The sequence below is a fragment of the Mesoplodon bidens genome (genome assembly GCF_964165515.1).
Source record: "Mesoplodon bidens genome assembly, chromosome: 10".
In the NCBI taxonomy this organism is placed as follows: Eukaryota; Metazoa; Chordata; class Mammalia; order Artiodactyla; family Ziphiidae; genus Mesoplodon; species Mesoplodon bidens.
Window position 1 is genome coordinate 68,728,965 of NC_138172.1, and position 19,125 is coordinate 68,748,089.

The 19,125-nt window shown below is 45.5% G+C and overlaps 1 pseudogene across 1 annotated transcript; it reads left to right on the plus strand.

Annotated features, from left to right (window-relative positions):
- Nucleotides 1–6,306: 6,306 nt before the first annotated feature.
- On the plus strand, nucleotides 6,307–7,135 carry LOC308623620 (large ribosomal subunit protein uL22-like; annotated as a pseudogene). The gene has a single exon. The product of its transcript is annotated as a large ribosomal subunit protein uL22-like (transcript).
- The last annotated feature ends 11,990 nt before the right edge of the window (nucleotides 7,136–19,125 follow it).

A 19,125-nucleotide genomic window follows, 5' to 3' on the forward strand; every position in this document is an offset into this window, starting at 1 on the left:
TACATGGGCATTTTTGGCAGTATACAACTTGCAGAGTCTTAAATTGGAAGGGTTTCTGTAAAAAGGATTTTGGATTATAAAGTGGCTAATACAGACCTGATATAAAATTAATCTTTGGGATTTATCCTTAGGGTCCAAATTTGCAATCACTTTAACCAGAAACCCTAGCACAGTTTTATGGCTTGTTTAAAAATATGGAAGATAGAAATCGTTAAATCCTTACATTCTGGCTATTAAGAAGTTCTCTACTGTAATTTCTGAAATTAACAAGTCCCGTTGGCCAGTTTTGTCTTGCATTCTTAGTTGAATATACTGAAAGCAGTCAGTTTGACTTGTGGTGTAATGATTACAGGTGTTCACTAGAGGTCACTATTTAATACTTGGTGATAATTTAAGGAACATATCTAAGGATTATAGTTGGTTTTTATGCTTTCAAGAATAGTTAATATTCTATAGTTCTCAGTTCATTGTGGGTTACTTCTGACCTCCATGTCTTAAGCAGAAAGGTAAAGACAAAGATAAATTAGAAATTTTAATTTTATGAGATGTAGATACCTTTTATCTACTGTTTCTATGGCTTTTTCCTTAAAAGATCATGTGATCAGTAGATGGCATCACCACCTTTTAAGACTCACCCATGTCTGGATGGAAAGTCCTGGTTGCTTTTTATTGTAGAGTTATGGTTTACATTCTTAAAGTGCTTCTTTATCAGGAATGGACTTTTCCAGGCCTACTGACTAATTTTTCCATCCCTGGTTATATAAGAACCACTGGTTTAGTACTTTGTATTAGTGTGCTTTTATTTTCAGAATCCCCAACATGATTTAGTTGTCAGACCTGGCTGGTGGTAATGTCTTCCAGTTGTATATTTTTGTACTAGACTGTTGCCTTCTGGTTTTCCTTTTTTTTTTTTTTTTTGAGAACATGGAAGATTTTTATAATTAAAGTAGCTGAAGAAAAACTGGGTTGGAGTATATTTTTATCAAAACATTCTGATAGTGTTGAATTCAATTTTATATGTCCACACAAGTTCTCTTCATCCTACTTTATTAAATTTGTTGGATACTTCAAACAAATTCAGCTGTGTACAGCACACTTCAGAGGAGATAGAAAATTTGAAAGAGATATTGAAAATTTGTCTTGATAAACCTGGTATAACTGCTTAATTTTGTTGTACAACTTTTTGCTTACTGGAATTGCAGAAATTCATAATATGGTATTCTCATCATTTTGTATCCCAGTCCTTCCTCTAACTACCTGGATGGAAGATGTGACAACAGCCAAAATGTTTCCCAGACTAATACATGAAATACATGTGTAGAACATTACTTTTCTCATCCTTAGTTTTTCCTTGGTTCTTCTCTGACATACATAAAACATTGTATTATGATTATTTTACTAAAGTCTTAGAATCTGGCCACTTAGTGCCTTAGCTGTTAGTACGTGTATGTACTTGGTCTTGAAGTGAAAATCTCTGGAAACATTGATACTTAGCTTACTTGATAGTCTCATTTGGAGAGGTCCTGAGATGGAGAATATTTCCTTTATTTCCAGAGCAAAATTACACCTTCCAGAAAAGTAGTCTGTAGGTGACTTTCCCCCTCTTTTTGAAGTCCTATTCACTTGTGAATTGGCATTTTTGCTTCAGTACATAATTCATTCAGATTTCATTTGGGGACAACTTAGCATTCTTTAGAGGTCATTGTTTTTTGTTTTTTGTTTTTTAGCGGTACGCGGGCCTCTCACTGTTGTGGCCTCTCCCGTTGCAGAGCACAGGCTCCGGACGCGCAGGCTCAGTGGCCATGGCTCACGGGCCCAGCCGCTCCGTGGCACATGGGGTCTTCCCGTACCAGGACATGAACCCGTGTCCCCTGCATCGGCAGGCAGACTCTCAACCACTGCGCCACCAGGGAGGCCCTAGAGGTCATTTTTTTGTTAAGTCCCAAAACCTCAAATCAGAGCCAAGGGGGAAAGTTGCTGAAAAACTGCTTAATGAATGCTGCCTTGGAGGGGGGTGGAGGTGGCCGTTTGTACTGAACATTTGGAAAGAGGAATGGAAATGATCAGTATAAAAAACATTGTAAGTTTTGAGAGCTATTTTTGAGAGAATAACTCCCTCAGGAAACAATTTCTAAATCCTTTTAAACTTAGGCAGCTAGTACTTTTAACCCAATCCAGCTGGCTCTCTGCCACCAGAATTTTTGATAATGAGAATTTATTTTTAGTTTAGATAAAATCCATGTTAAGTTTCAATAAGAGTGCTTTGCAAATAAATACAGATTGGAATGTTGATTTGTCATTTAATCCTTTTTGTGTCACACCTTCCCCACATGGTAGTCTATGACACAGGCATTTAATGGGGAACGGGGTACAGTGATAGGGCATAACACCAGCTCAGTATCTCAAAACCGGTAATATTTGACCTGTGTTCAATATTAGGATGTTGAGACCTTGAACAAAATGTAAGTTCACCCGTTTTAGATTAGGATAAGTTGAGGTGTTGGTTGTAGGGCTTTTAAATACCCTAAGAGAAAGGCTCTTTCTTGGATCTTGAGTGAGGTGGCAAATAATCTTGAGAGTGCTTTGAAAAGCCCCTTACCTAGAAGTGGAAAACAAGTGAATTGAGTCAGGTGGTAAGGTGCGGGGGCTGTGTACTAAAGGCCGAGCTCGCAGATAAAGGCTATGTGAAGAATGAGGTGAAGAAGTGAGAGTACCTTAATCATAAAGTAGAAGAGGGGGGCAGGAGTGCATAACTGCTCTAGGGTTTGGAGGTAAAAGTGAAAGGATTCTAAAACCATGAATTTACACCAATTCCAGTTTAATGATTTTTTGACTTTCCTTCAGCCCTATTGCCATATAAGCAAGTGTGGGATAATTTGTCCAGCTTTAGTACTGGCAGGAAGGCCAAGAAGTTGGGAGCGTTACTGCCCTAATGAAAAGGCTGGCTCGTGTGTCCCAGCTGTCTGGGGTTTAATGGGGACAGGAAATTCACTGAACTGGCAATCCTGGTTGGTCTTCAGTTGGCAATGTATAGCAGTCCGTTTGAAATGAAATTGGCTTCTAGAAGTGAGGTTGGAAGTAGAAGTTGCCCACTTTGTAAATAGTAAGAGTAGGTGAACACTGATAGTTTGGAGAGGGCTAAGAAAGAACTGCCTTTTAGGGTGCTGGAAGCTCGAGTGAAAACGGAGTAGTCAGGAAGTTTAAAAACAATTTTTTGTCCCATCTCTGCCCCACCATGCCTACTCACTGTGGCCAGCTATGTCCTCCAGTAAAAGAAGTTTTGTTTTTGAGTACTGCCCTGCCAAACACTGTCGTTTTTCATATGTAATGCTTAATCACTTGGGAGGTGAGTATCCCTGTTAAACAGAGGGCAGAAAGAAGCTCCTCATACATTATTCCTCATCCTACCAAACAAGTACGAACACTCCTTGGCTAGTATACCCTTTTTTTTTTTTTTTTTTGTGCGGTACGCGGGCCTCTCACTGTTGTGGCCTCTACCGTTGCGGAGCACAGGCTCTGGACGCGCAGGCTCAGCGGCCATGGCTCACGGGCCCAGCCGCTCCGCGGCATTTGGGATCCTCCCGGGACACAAACCCGCGTCCCCTGCGTCGGCAGGCGGACTCTCAGCCACTGTGCACCACCAGGGAAGCCCCGGCAGTATATGCTTGGTGCAGGGGAAGCAAGCCAAGCAGTGGGTCCCAGTCAGCTATGTGATCAGGAGAGTAAACGACCAATACACTTAAAAAGCATTCTGGACTCATACACCCATTTTGTTTTTCGCTTTCTGTATTCAGTGAGTTACATGAGATTCAGTACTTTATGTTAGATGATTTTGCCCAATGTAGGCTAATGTAAGTGTTCTGAACACGTTTAAGGTAGGCTAGATTAAGCTGTGATGTTGGTAGGTTAGGTGTATTAAATGTGGTTTTGACTTGTATTTTCAATTTATGACTGGTTTATCAAGATGTAACTCCATCGTACGTTGAGGAAGATCTGTAATGTATTCAGCACTGAGGCCATACTTGGCTCCACAGCCCTTGTTTTCTGCTCACTGCATTTTTATTTTACAACCCAATCATAAGATGCCACTTTATTGCCACTTAGTGACTGTCATGTTTATGGTAAAAGTAAATTGTACAGACACTGGAAAAGACTTACCTCCTTTCTAGAGGTAACGTTAAATTTGTTTTCTAGAAAGTTAGGCATACTGTAATGAGCAAGTATTATACAGCTAGAATGCTAATCTCAGCTTTATCCTTATTACACATCTGAAGCATGCACATCTGAGGTGTATGTACATGTCATCATCTGGGCAAGTACCACAACTGTTAAGCAGTCAAGATATTTCTTGGCAAAGGCCTACCTGGCATAATTTAATGACTAATGCTTAAATTAATGACTAAAATGTCACTGTCAAGGAGGACAAAGCTGTGCTAATGTGGATGGGTTGACATTGGTTCCGTCTGTCCATGTTCACTATTAACCTTGTGTCATGGGCATGCTTCAAAGCTATGACTAGTTGCTATGGCAACTCCGGTCTCCTGGTCTTGACATCACCCTTATAGGAATGTGGGAACATTGGTGAGTACTGCATTTTATATGAGGACCGGTAAACATCAAACTTACATTTGGGACCTTTTAATTTTTTCAACTTTATAGAGAAAAGTGCACACTTTTTTTTTCCTTTTTTTTTTTTTTTAATGGAGTCTTAGGGAGAACACCCCAGAATTCCATGGCCAGGCAAGGCTGTTGCAGAGATGAACGCACCTTCTCTGGTTTCAAAACTGGGTGGTTGAAGTTAATGCAGCATTTCTTAGTTGCTGGAGGAAGAAAATACTGGCTAAGCAGGTACATTCAAGTGATCAATTAGATTTTGACAGTGGACCTGGTGATTAAAGCTATTGAATTGCCTCCAGCAGCTGCAGCCTATTGACCTGGAAGAACACTCCATTCCTTTCCTCAAATGATTTGGATTCTCATAGAGGTGAATGGAAAGAAGGGTTTTTTTAAGTGCATCATCCAAGATTGGTTCCTGAACCAGGGCCAACTTTTTGGACTTGACAGCAGGTGACAGGAAGAAAATAATTTAAAAGGGTATCAGTAATAAGGCGAATGTACTCATCCTAGTATAGAGAAGGCTGGACAAGTCGTCCAAGGTCACAGCCCAGGAGTGATTGAGCTGTAATGGTGTAATGCAAGTTGCAAGACCACTTAACGAAGTGGCCTTAGAGTCCATAGTCCCAGTCCTATGTTTAGAGATGAGAAGGCAGATTTGCCCAAAGTCACGCAGGGACACCATGGCAGAGGTGGAACAAGGATTGCCCCAACAGCTAATGAAGTGCTAGTTCAGGGAGCAGTATAATGTTAAGGCCTTCAGGCTTTGAAGCCAGTAGCCAGGGTTTGAATCCTGGCTTCCTCACTTATAGCTCAATGACCAGCTGCATAATTTTTGACACTTCCATTTTTCTCATCCATAAAATGGGTAACAATAGAAAATAACTACCTCCTAAAAATATCTTGAGAACACAGTGATGTGATGCATACATGGCACTCAACACAGAGTGACACTGCTCAGTAAGCGTTAGCTGTTATGTGGCAGGCTAACACTGGTATGCGGTAAGCACCCAAGGAATGGCTTTTAAGCAAAACTGACCCATTTTGGTGCTGGGCAAGCAAGAGCGCGCCCAGTGCATTCTTGCATTCCCCAGTGCACACGAAGAGTGTTTCCACTGACCCTGGTCCTTACCTACTTTTTGAGCCCACTGTCCAGTTTGAGTTGAAGGGGCATGGATTTGAGGGGTCCATGGTCAAGAGGGACATTTGTGGTAAAAGGGGTCTGGGCAGATTTCAAGAAAGGGGTTTCTGAAGTCACAGGGATAGGCAGGTGGGAAGGATAAGATGAAGGATTAAAACTGCTAGATGGCTCTTTAAAAGTGGGTTTTCACGGGCTTCCCTGGTGGCACAGTGGTTGAGAGTCCGCCTGCCGATGCAGGGGACACGGGTTCGTGCCCCAGTCCGGGAAGATCCCACATGCCGCGGAGTGGCTGGGCCCGTGAGCCATGGCCGCTGAGCCTGAGCGTCCGGAGCCTGTGCTCCGCAATGGGAGAGGCCACAACAGTGAGAGGCCTGCGTACCACAAAAAACAAAACAAAACAAAAAAACACAGGAAGTAATGATAGATCAGACTTATTTGAATATGATAGGAGAGAGGGAGAAATAAGCTTAATTGAAGTAGGGATAACATGCCAAGACAAATAGACTGCTGGATTGGAGAAATGAGAAAGTGCAGTATTCTCACAAATGAGCTGGGCCTTAAAACTATAATGTCAAAAAATAAACTCACAACGGGACTTCCCTGGTGGTCCAGTGGTTAAGACTCCACACTTCTTTTCCGGTCAGCGGCCTGAGGTGACCTCTAAAAATGGTTCACTATTCACTTGACCCAGAAAATCCCACAAAATCATGCAAGTCGAGAGGTTCAAATCTTCGTGTTCACTTTAAGAACACTCGTGAAACAGCCCAGGCCATTGAGGGTATGCATATCCGAAAAGCCACCAAGTATCTGAAGGATGTCACCTTAAAGAAGCAATGTGTGCCATTCCGTTGTTACAATGGTGGAGCTGGTAGGTGTGCCCAGGCCAAACAGTGGGGCTGGACGCAGGGTCGGTGTCCCAAAAAGAGTGCTTAATTTTTACTGCACATGCTCAAAAATGCAGAGAGTAATGCTGAACTGTAGGGCTTAGATGTAGATTCTCTGGTCATTGAGCATATCCAGGTGAACAAAGCCCCCAAGGTGCGGTGCAGGACTTATAGAGCTTATGGTCCGATCAACCCATACATGAGCTCTCCCTGCCACATTGAGATGATCCTTACTGAAAAAGAACAGATGTTCCTAAACCAGAAGAGGAGGTTGCCCAGAAGAAAAAGATATCCCAGAAGAAATTGAAGAAACAAAAACTTATGGCCCGGGAATAAATGCTGCAAAAAATAAATGCAAATAAAAGTAAAAAAAAAAAAAAAAAAAGACTCCACACTTCCACTGCAGGGTGCACGGTTGGATCCCTGGTCGGGGGAACTAAGATCCCGCACACTGCAAGGCCAAAAAAACAAAACAACAAACAAAAAAACCAAACCTCACAACATGGGGCAGGGGGAGGGGAGTAAATTAAAAAGTACCTATCCCATGGGGTTGTTATGAAGGTTTAAGTGAATTAATACATGAAATGTGCTTAAAACAGTTCCTGGCACTTAAACACGGTTTAAGTACTAAATAGTATACATCCTTTGATAGAAGGGGAATAACAATTAGAAAAAAATTTAGTGCAAATGCACAGGGTAAAGTACTCAATTACTTCTAGACAGTGTCTTTATTCCATTTAATCATTCTTTCTTTAATGGCTTTATGCAGGCGCTTTTAATATTTTCTACCTGTAGTTGGTTCAGACCCGTGGGCATGGGCAATTCTTTTGTGTACCAGACATCGAGTACCTCTGTCCCCTTCCCCTAAAGTCAGTTAGCTCCCTGGCCAGTGTGACCACCATAAAAAAAAAAAAAAAAAAAAAAAAAATCAGTTCCCCAGGCACCCACTAGGAGGCAGTACTGCCCTGTTGAGAATACTAAGCCAAATTCTTTGCCTGAGGTCACATACCTGTTTAGTAGAATTGCATCTCCACTGACTCCAAAGTCTTTTTTTCCACTATGATAGTAACAATAAAGATAGTAATAAAGACAATAGTGATAATAATTAGCATTCCTTGAACTCATGCCAGCATTTTACTAAATGTTATATATATATATACCACCAGCTCACTTAAACCTCACCATTTGAGGGCAGTTTCTCATTTTGCAGATGAAGAAACCAAGGCTTAGGTCCAAGACCCATGTTAAGTGTTTTGCGTAGAAGAGGTTGCACTTGAGCTAAGTGTTGAAGAATGGGATTAGGATAGAAAGCTGGTTATATTAAAGAAAAAAGCCACATGCATAAAAGCAAAGGCATGAAACTTCGAGATTTTGTATGGACTGACAACTTTAAGACGCCATGAATTTATTCAGGGTTTAGAATTGGAGATTGGTAGAAAGTCAGAGCTAGAGGGGAACTTAGAGGTCATCAGGGATTGGTGATTTTCAAACTTGAAAACTAGCCAAATCTTTTTTTGGAATGAAATCTTATATATAATAACTATAAAATATATTAAAGCAATTTAAATGATATTGTTATAAAAAGTATAAGTTCTAGTAGATAATATTCACGTATAAAGACAGGAAAAATAATGTTGTTTTGATGAATGCAGTATTAGATTGACCTCAGAACCCAGTTTTTCCTGTTTTGGTTGTACAGAGAAGTGAATATAATAGGTAACATTTTAAAACACCTCATTTTGCAATCCCATAAGTGACAGGACAGGAAGGTCTACCCCAAAACCACCTAGAAACACAGATTCACTTCAGTATATTAATAGCCATATGGTTGAACAGGTTTTATGTTTAAAAAAATACTTTGAAAACTCATTACATATGTATATATTTTAAACAAATGTCTGTGAGACTCCTGTAGCACCGTGTGAGAATTCCTTATGCTGCCCACGTCTTTACTCTGCAGACAAAGAGCCTGAGGTGAAGGGACAGGGGAGTGAGTTGCTCAGACTCATGGAGCCCAGCTAGGGCCATCTCTGGGCACTCAGCCTCCTGAGTCCCAGCCCAGTGCTCCTTCTGAGAGACCAGTTGACATCTGGTGTGGCAGCATGCCACAGCCTGGCTGTACAACCCCTCACCTGAGAGGGCCCTTGGCTGCTTGCCCATCTCCCTGGCAGATAAAGCCTCAGACGGAGGGCAAACAGTACCTGGCTCCAGGATGTCAGTGCAGGTCTGATTCATGCAGTGGTTTGTGCCTGTGCCAGCTGCGAAGGCTGTCTCCTGATCCTCTGCTCATTTTCATCACTTCCCTCACTGTGGCCAGACTGGGACTCTTGAGCAACAGGCAGACACCTGTGAGCTAGAGAATGGTGTTGGCTCTTTTAAGGAGGGTTTTCCAGGCCACAAAGGGACTTGTCTGTCCCACCCCCCTGGGCAGCTCAGAGCATTGCCCCATCAACCTCAGTTTCAGTATCAGGGTGGGGCGGCATCAGGGGGTGGGGTGCCGTGTTACCAGGGCGCAGACACATTGGCAACAGATGGTGGCTCTGGAGCATGGGAGAACAGGTGGGCTACCTACCACCAGGATTTCAAAAATACCATTTATCAGCATTTGCCTTTTGAAAGAAGCAATTTGCTTACAAATGGCAGGCCATTTAAAAATTTAACTTGCTCTTTTTTTCCCTTTTTTTCAGAAAAGCATATTAAGTCACTATTAGGAAATTTTTTTTTTTTTTTTTTTTGCGGTACACGGACCTCTCACTGTTGTGGCCTCTCCCGTTGCGGAGCACAGGCTCTGGATGCACAGGCTCAGCGGCCATGGCTCACGGGCCCAGCCGCTCCGTGGCATGTGGGATCTTCCTGGACCGGGGCACGAACCCGTGTCCCCTGCATCGGCAGGCGGACTCTCAACCACTGTGCCACCATGGAAGCCCTAGGAGATATTTTTAATCACAGTATATTAGCATTTGTTTACAGAATGCATTCTGTTGCTACTGAAGAGAATACCATGAGCAAGCAATGTTTTTATACAGAAACAAATGTTTTAAAAGTAGGTTCAGACACTGAAACCTTTGGCTAGACACAGGCTGTTATTTAATAATAAATTAACCTGACCTTGACTCAGAACAGGTCCCCCAGAAGCAGGTTCGTAGAGTATCGCTCTGCTGGGAAAGGCTCTTCTTCGAGGCTCTATGGTCACGTTGCAGGCGAGGGAGAAGGTTCTGCTTTCTTCCAGAGTTGAAGGGATGACCTTGATCATATCGTTGTGCATTTGTATACCCGCTCCTGGCACGTCACCGTGGCCTCTCGTGATAGTGAAGCCTTTGACTTCTCTGGGAACTCAGTACCCACATCTAAGAAGTGGGCGCTACACTGCTTCCCTTCCAGGCTTGTTGGGACAAAACCTGAGGTAACGCGTGTAAAGCTTCAACAACTCTGCCGGGCACAGAGGAGGCCCCGAAAGTTGCCAAGCTCAGCGTTTTTCACATGAGCTCTACTCCATCCCCTTTAATTACTCATTTTTAATTCAAAGGTAATCCATGATGTGATAGAAAAAAGAGAGAATACATAAAAGGAAGAAAGGGACCCAATAGCTTCTGGTTTTCGTAAGTTCTTTTCTATCCTGTTTTCTTTATTCTGTGTACTTGGAATGGGAAGTGTCTTCATTTGTGTTTAGGGAGTGTTAGAGAGGTGATATCATGGCCCCACTTTGCAAATGAGGAAACAATCCAGAAAGAGGAAGTGCCTTTTCCAAGGTCACACAGACAGTAGGAAGGTTAAGTCGGGCTTGAAACCCACAGCCTGTGAGTCCGAGCCCAGCACTTCTTTCAGGACCAGGAGGGGCCTCACAGGTGCCCTGCATTGAGGTGTCCACAGGTGAGTCTCAGACACCTGCCCCTGAACCCCCATGTGTGCAGGGAGCCTGTGCCCATGATATCATATTTCCCTTATGATAACTTGAGGTACTTAAAACCATTCCCCACTGAAGATAAATTCCATTTTGCAGCCTGCCCAGCCCTGGGAGTGGGCAGGCTGTGAGTAAACAACTCACCTAAGTAGGGTTTTTTTTTTTTTAATCAATTAATTTATTTATTTTGGCTGTGTTGGGTCTTTGCTGCTGCGCTTGGGCTTTCTCTGGTTGTGGCGAGCGGGGGCTACTCTTCGTTGTGGTGCTCCGGCTTCTCGTTGCAGTGGCTTCTCTTGTTGTGGAGTACGGGCTCTAGGCGCACGGGCTTCAGTAGTTGCAGCACGTGGGCTCAGTAGTTGTGGCTCATGGGCTCTAGAGTGCAGGCTCAGTAGTTGTGGCACACGGGCTTAGTTGCTCCGTGGCATGTGGGATCTTCCCGGACCAGGGCTTGAACCCGTGTCCCCTGTGTTGGCAGGCGGATTCTTAACCACTGCGCCACCAGGGAAGCCCTAAGTAGGGTTTTTAGGTGCCTCAGTTTTGCTTTCCCAGGGATACTGGGTTGGCACTGTCCTTAGTCCTGCAAGCACATAAGTACTGTCCTTCTGGGCTTTTCCCTCACTTTATTTTTAAGATTTATTTTTGGGACTTCCCTGGTGGCGTAGTGGCTAAGAATCCGCCTGCCAATGCAGGGGACACGGGTTCGAGCCCTGATCCGGAAAGATCCCACATGCCACGGAACTAAGCCTGTGTGCCACAATTACTGAGCCTGCACTCTAGAGCCCAAGAGACACAACTACTGAAGCCTGTGTGCCTAGAGCCTGTGCTCTGCAACAAGAGAAGCCACCGCAGTGAGAAGCCTGTGCACCACAACGAAGAGTAGCCCCTGCTCAACGCAACCTAAGAGAGCCCACGTGCAGCAACGAAGACCTGATGCAGCCAAAAATAAATTTTTTTTTAAGATTTATTTTTTATTTATTTTATTTATTTTTGGCTGCATCGGGTCTTAGTTGCGGCATGAGGGATCTTCGTTGCGGCCCGCAAGCTTCTCTCCAGTTGTGGCCCACGGGCTTCTCTCTAGTTGTGGTGTGTGGGTTTTCTCTTAGTTGTGGTGCGCAGGTTTCAGGGCACGTGGGCTTTGTAATTTGCAGCACGTAGGCTCCCTAGTTGAGGTGTGCAAGCTCAGTAGTTGTGGCGTGCAGGCTTAGTTGCCTGTGGCACATGGGATCTTAGTTCCCTGAAAATGGCCCACAGTGTCCTTCCAGCTGAATTCTGACTCAGCCTCATCCACTGCTTCAGGCAGAGGCACCCCTTGATCAGATACAAGTTTGCTACACTGGGACCAAATGGCCTGCAAGGTCTTTTTCAGCACTCACTAGGACTTGCCAAGACCAGAAAAAGAATAAGGTTTTCTTTAAGGATGGCAGGTCCAGACAGTCGATTTCCTGGAGGGGAAAGGAAAAATGTTAAATGCATACAGCGGTTGACAATTCATCCAAGGCGGCATCGGGCTTTTTTTTTTTTTTTTTTTTTTTTGCTGTACGCGGGCCTCTCACTGCTGTGGCCTCTCCCGCCGCGGAGCACAGGCTCCGGACACACAGGCTCCGCGGCCACGGCTCGCGGGCCCAGCCGCTCCGCGGCACGTGGGATCCTCCGGGATAGGGGCACGAACCCGTGTCCCCTGCATCGGCAGGCGGACTCTCAACCACTGCGCCACCAGGGAAGCCCGGCATCGGGCTTTTTAACAGGCTTTTTGTTCTACAGCAGTCAGGCAAGTGTTAATATTTGATTAAGATTTGAATAGTCTCTGAAAACTTAGTCCTCATACAACTCTGTTAATAGTTACTATTCCCATTGCACAGATGTGGAAACTGAAGCTTAGAGAAGGAAAATAACTTACCTCAGAGTGAGGAAATGCCACAGCCAGGACTAGATAGAACCCAAGGTCTGACTCCTTAGGCCCAAGCTCTTCCAGCACATCTCAGCTGTGTGTATATGCTATTAGCAGGCCTGGCATTGGGATTCACATTGATTCAGAGGCTGCATGGATACCCATGAAACCCCTGGAGGAAGCAAGTTCTTTCTCAGAGAAGGCCAGTGGGTGTAAAGGAGAAGGATGCTAATGAGAAATGAACACTGTCAGGGCCAGAAGTTGTCTGTGCAATGGCCACTGGGTCACCTTTCCTCATTCAGAGCAGCATCAAGAAGGTTTTGCATGACATTTCCAGGTTGCACAATGGGGCTCGAAGTCCTATGGCTGTCTCTGGTGGGAAGAGCACAGCATTCAGAGTCTGGAGACCTGGATTTGGCTTCTGTTGGCTTCCAGCAATACCGTATTACAAGCCTGTGCACATTACTTGGCTCCTTGGGCCTTGGTCTTGTCATCTGCAAAATAGGAACATGGTGCTATTATAGGATTTAAATGGAAAAAAACCCCAACAATCTTTAATGAATGCTTCGTAGGTGCCCAGCACTGTTCACCGGCATTAACTGATTTAGTCTTCATAGCAACCCTCAGAGACTAGGTGTTATTACTATCTTCAGGTTAAAAAAGAGGCACAGTTAAGTAACTTGCCCAATATTACACAGCAGCAAGTGGGGAAGCTGGAATTGGAACCTAGACAGTCCATTAGATGAATAAATGAATTCTAGGGCTGGTGAATCCTAGACAACACCTTTCTGAGTGTCAAAGACTATTCAAGGTAGATGGGCCCTTAGAAGGGCCTTAGTTTAAGGACTGTTTAGCAGATAAGGAATCCATGGGTCAGAGGGTGAAAAACCTGCAGGAGGTCTTGGTAAGTCTGTGGCAGAGCTGAGGTAAGGATCCAGGCCTCTGGGCAGCCTTGCCCAGTCGAGGCACCCATGGTCCACAATCCTGAGGTTATGTTCTAGGAAACACAACTCAGTGAAAAAGTGCAGTCACTTCCATAATCACTAATGCAGAGAGTCTCAGTGAACACTTAAGGCACTTCCACTCTCGGACACATTGTATCCATTAACCCTTTCCCAAACACTTTAAATAACACTGTTAGGAAAATGGTAATGAAAGAATAAGGCACTAGGCAATGCTGTGTGGTAACACATACCTACAAAACCCTGCACTTAGAATACATACAAATAAAAGGATATACTAGAATGGCTGCCTATGCAGCAGGGGATTGGGAGTGACCTACACGGTAAAGGGGAACACATAAAACAAGAGGAGACTAGCCAGGACTAGTGATGACTGTGAGCCATCATCTGGGGAGTAGGATTGACTCATCCCACTGCACTGGAGGGCCAAAAATAAAACTGAGTAAAATAAGACACGAGATGACATCACTTTGCCTGAAACACATTGGCTCTGGGCTCAAGGAGGAAAAGCGGGCACACATCCTGGGCTGCCTCACCAAAGGCAGAGGCCTGGAAGTGTCTCTGAGTGGAGTGAGTGAGGTCAAGGGAGAGCCAGTTACATGTACGTCTGTGAGCTCAAGCCTACCACACACTGGTCCAAGTGGCACACCCACCCATCTCCCATGCCAACGGACTGTGCCTAGGAATATCAGGTGAAGGAAGAGGGCATCTTCATTTACTCAGCTTGCCCACTGTAGACGGGACAGTTGGATGTAGACCTCCCCTAACAGCCCACCTGGTGACTGGAACCTCCCAGGGAAGTGGGTATCCCCTGGGCACAGAGCCCACAGTTCTGGGCTCAGGTCACAAGGTGGCAGCATGGTGAAGAAAGCTGGTTCTCAACTCCATACAGAGGATATCCAGGTTTGCCTGTGGGCACAGGAAGAGGGGGGGCCATGGTCCTTAGAGAGCGAGAGTGGCTCATTTATTAAACATGAAATGAGGCAGAAGCCTGTTACTCCAGTGGCTGGGAAAGGGCATTAAGGAGAGGCAGGCATGATTTTCTAGAAAGTAGCCTCGCCCATGAACCACCAGAGGTGAGTGACTCTGTCTGTATGTGTGTCTATAGGTGAAGTGTATGATTGTGTATGTCTGGTGTGTGTGTGACTAGTGTAATGCTGAGTGTGTGAGGGTGACTGTACATTGAGTGTGAGTGTGTGACTATGAGTGTGGGGGTGGGGGAAGAGGGAAGCAGCAGGCTCAGGTGTCGCCAGAGAGGCTAGGAGGAAACTATAAAACTGGCGATGCCCTCTTTATCAGGAAGCACTTCTGGGTCAATAAGGGCAGAGCACAAAGTTCACACAGATAGTAGTGACTGGAAGGCATGAAGCATGGCAATGGTATTGGAGAGGCGGTGGTGGTGCTCTCTTGGGATGGGAAGGGCACATACTAAACTTCACTTAGCTCTAGACTCAGACAATGGACTCTGGGCCCAGGTTCCAACCAGCCTGGCCATTTTCAAGTGGTGCAGGTGGAACAGTTAACCTTCCTGGGCTTCAGTTTCACCACCTGTAAAATGGCAGAAATAACTGGGCCTGCCTTCCTGGCTGTGTGTGAGGATTAAAAGAGAGCTATGTATGTAATGTATGAGAAGGAGGCCTAATGTGTGATGAGTGTGTGTCTGCTGGTTGTGGAGAAAACATGAAATTATGCTATTCAAGGAGGCCCACGGACAACCTGGTCTGTAAATGCCACTAGTAAGGTCAATCTCCTGTTCTCCGCCCACCCTTGGTCTTCTGGAGAGGATCTTCCTGATGGTGCTGTGGTCCTTCAGGAAGTGGCAGTGCCCTGTCTCTGGGGAAGGGGGAGTTTGCAGGGGACAAGCTTGCCTGGAAGGGGATGTTAGGCCTACAACCTTCTAGATCCAATTCCAGCTCTGACACTGCACACTCCAGGTGGTTTAGAATATTGACCCACGCAAACTTGCGCTCAAGTTTTGCCCTTGTTTTTTTTTATTAAGGACTGGGTGGAGAGCATTTGGTGTCACCAGGGATTACTTTGAAACTACCGCCTCACATTGGGAGCTGGCTTGAGTCAACTGGTCACCATGGAATTTCTTTTTTTAGTGCACAAACAGCCAAGTTACAGGCAGCTGTTGCCCCGTGCAGGGCGGAAAGCGGCCTATTGACGTAGAGCTGCCTGGCTCGTATTTCTTGGGCAAACAGATGCCGTGTCTCTCAACTCACCAATTAGGAAGCCCAGAAACTGGTTTAGAGACCACGTGTCTAGTTATGTCTAGTTATTCAGGTGGCTTTACTTGGGAAGCACTCTGAATGTCAAAGCCACAAGATAAAGGACATATATAGTAGCTGGGGGGCTCCACTTCTTAGGGGCCACCCCAGGAGGTGGTGAACATTAAGTGCCAAGTCAGCAAGGAAACTCTGTTTTGGAGCCAAAGCGTTAAAAAAAACACCAGCCACAAACCACTGAGGCTTTACTGAGTGCTTGTTTTGTGCAGGTTCTGAGTCCGGGGAAGGCCTCTGAGGGGAGGGGAAGCTGGAGCTGGAAATTCAAAGTAGTAGGAGGAATTACACTGGATGGGGTAAGGCCCTTCAAGAAGTGGGAATGGCATGAGCAAAGGCATTGAGGTACGAATGTATAAAGTGTGTTACAGGGAAGAGTTAGAACAGAGAATTTACAACAATAAATTAACACACATTCATTAAGCATCTACTATGTGCTAGACACTGTTCGAGTCACCCGGATGAAGTTGGTGACAAAACAAAAATCCTTCCTCTATGGACAGTGTAGTGAATAGCAACAATATAAACAATAATAGCTCACATTTATTGAGAGCTTACTACATACCTAGCACTGTCTTAAGTACTTTATTTACTCATTTAATCCTCAAAACATCCACATAACGTACGTATGGTTATTATCTCTAGTCCACAGATGAGGAAGTGTTGGCACTGAGTGGTGGAGGCAGAATTCAAACTCAGAGCCCATGCTCTCACTGTGACATTCCACTACGCCACTACCCTCAGTGAGAAAGGGTGAGAGGTCAGGTTGCCAGGTAACATGGTCTGGTCTGGATGGTGTGAATGGTGGGCAGGGAGAGTGGGGATCTGGGGGCATGTGTGGAGTCAACTGGAAAGGGATGTGGCTGGAAGGACTTGGGGGTTCGGGGGCAGTGAACCCCTCTGGCCTCACTGAGTAGGGGAAAAGGAGTGAAGACAGAGAAGAATCAGTAGATAAGGTTTGGGACATTCCTTAGGTCACAGTTTGTCTGGAATTAATGAACTTGGTAGAAATTATTCTGTCCTCATCAAAGAGGACTGATTATCAGTTTACTGTGGATTATTCTTCGTATTATCATTAACTGCAAATCATGAGGGGTGAGGGGGCCTTTCTGGTGGGTCAAGTCCTGAGCCCAAAACAAAGGGGCTCTAAGGGTCTCCCAGACTTGGCCAGAAGATGTGATGATGTACGCAATGTCCAGTCTTGGTCCTTCTCTCCAAACTCCATCAGCTAATCCTCAAACCCAGTGTTCAGGTTAAGTTGCAGACCTACTCCCATTCTCCCCCATCCCCTGTCCCCTCATCTCCACCCTTGCCCTGCAGGTCCCTTCACATTTCTTCAATGGAAATCCCAATGCCAGCCCCTCTTGGCGGCCAGCCTGCAGGTCCCTGTGCATGGCTGGAGCCCTGCTTTTGTGTGGGTGATACCACTGCTTTTGCCTCCCTGCCTGCCAACCACTGCCATGCCTGCTCCAGACTTGGCAGAAGCACAAGCCAGATCCCTGTTTCAACCTTTTCCAGTTTTCAGCCATGTTTCCTGAATGGATATAAAATTTCACTCCGGTTTAGGTAAGAGCAGCCAACTTTATTTTGGCTGCCACCACTCGGCGGCTGCCAGTGCAGCCTCCTAGAGTCCCCCTCCCTGCACCTGCATGCACCCCCTCTTGGCTACACGGTTTTGCCAAGCCTTCTCCTTGCTGGGTTCTGCCTCAGAGAAAGTCCTGTCCCCTGGACTCCCAGAAGAGCCTGGATCCTCAGGCACAATGCCCCCACTGTGTGTCCCTAAGCCCTCCCCTCCCCCTCCCTCCCTAGCTCTGCTCTGACCCTCCATACACAACTCCAACTTCATGCATATATCCCCTCTGGGGCAGGGTGAGGTCCAGGGGTCAGGTACTCCTGTGAGTTGGCAACAATGTTAACAACAAATTTCAAGATTGCCCTTTAAGAATATCCTCAGCCAGGCATAGACCTTGACAGCTGGGGATTCCCGCCTGGGAATTTTTCCAGTATTCTGCCAGCTGTTTCTTCTCTTTCTGTGGTTTTATTATTTTTCTTTCTGTTCCAACTCCTCCTTTCGCTTTCAGTATGGTAGCTCAGGCCAAATGGCAGTGGAGGGTGGGGACCTGGCAATGGCTGAGGTAGGAGCTGCAGCCATGGTCAGCTGTGCCAAAGGAGGGGAGGGGATGGGATGAAGGAGGAAACGGGAGTGGAACACAGGAAGTGAGACCAGCAGCAGGGTGGCCTCTTGTTTTTCTGGTGATCTTCATGTCATTCAGCTCTGGGCATAGGGCCTTGTCTCCTCCTGGCCCCTGTCAAAAATGCACATTTGCTACTTGGGACAGTGACACATTAACCCAGTAACACCAATTCACTTGTCAGATGTGCTAGCTGTTGCCTAACAGAGCAGAGACCAAGGAGAAGGGCACATGGAACAGGTAAGTTGTGAAGAAGAGTGTAGGAAGGGTTGGGTGCATGGAGCACACATTTGGGGAGGTACCATGGCACCTCTGAGCAGGAAGGAGGTGCCAGACACCCCAGGGATTTGGGTAAAAGGGATGAACTCCTACCTAGAAGAACTTTTTTCACTACATAATTAGGCTCCAAGAGGGTGGGTAGGGTGAGTAGAGACCCTTGGTGAGATCATTTCCCTAATGTGATGTTAGTATCACAGCATTTGCTTGTGTTATGGGGCCTCTACAGTGGGTCCCCTGGAAAACTTCCTGATGGGACAGCCACTGGCCTCCAGCTTCAGATAAGGATTAAACTCAGCTGTGTGTAACAGAAAAGCAAAATAAGTGGCTTAAACCAGAGAATGCTTTATTTTTCCCTCATGTACAAGAATTGTGGAGACAGTCCTGAGCATTTTAAAAGCAAGACTTAAAGGACTAGAGACATCCAGATATCCCTCACCTTTCTGACTCTACTTCAGAGATATTCCCAAGCAGACAGCTCATTCTGTTTAGAGCTTGATAAATGTGTCCTGCATGCACTTCCTTCCCTCCCTGTCTCATGGCCCCATGTGCTTCCTGGGCTCACCTCCCAAATTCTTATCTGGGGGTCTACATCTGAGGGACCCCCAACCAAGGTACTAATATTAGTGAGCACTTACTGCATTTGAGGTATTGTCTCATTTCTTCCTCAACCCTGTCTGGTGGGTTGCCTCTATTAAGTCCCATTCTAGGGATGTAACTTGCTCAAGGTCACCCACCATTAGAGCCAAGACTCAAAAAAAGCTGGTAATTTTGTGATATCTCCTTGGGATGGATTCCTAGACCTGAATCCCCAAGTCAGATAATGCACATTTTCAGGCTTTTGATCTGTTCTGCCAAACAGCCCCTGAGTAAAGTCAAGCCTACTGCCCCTCCCTACCAGCAGTGTGGGGGATGACTTGCTTCTCATGTCTTCACTGTCAAGGGCTCCTCGCTCTTTTCAACTCAGTCCCTTGAGGCCATTCCT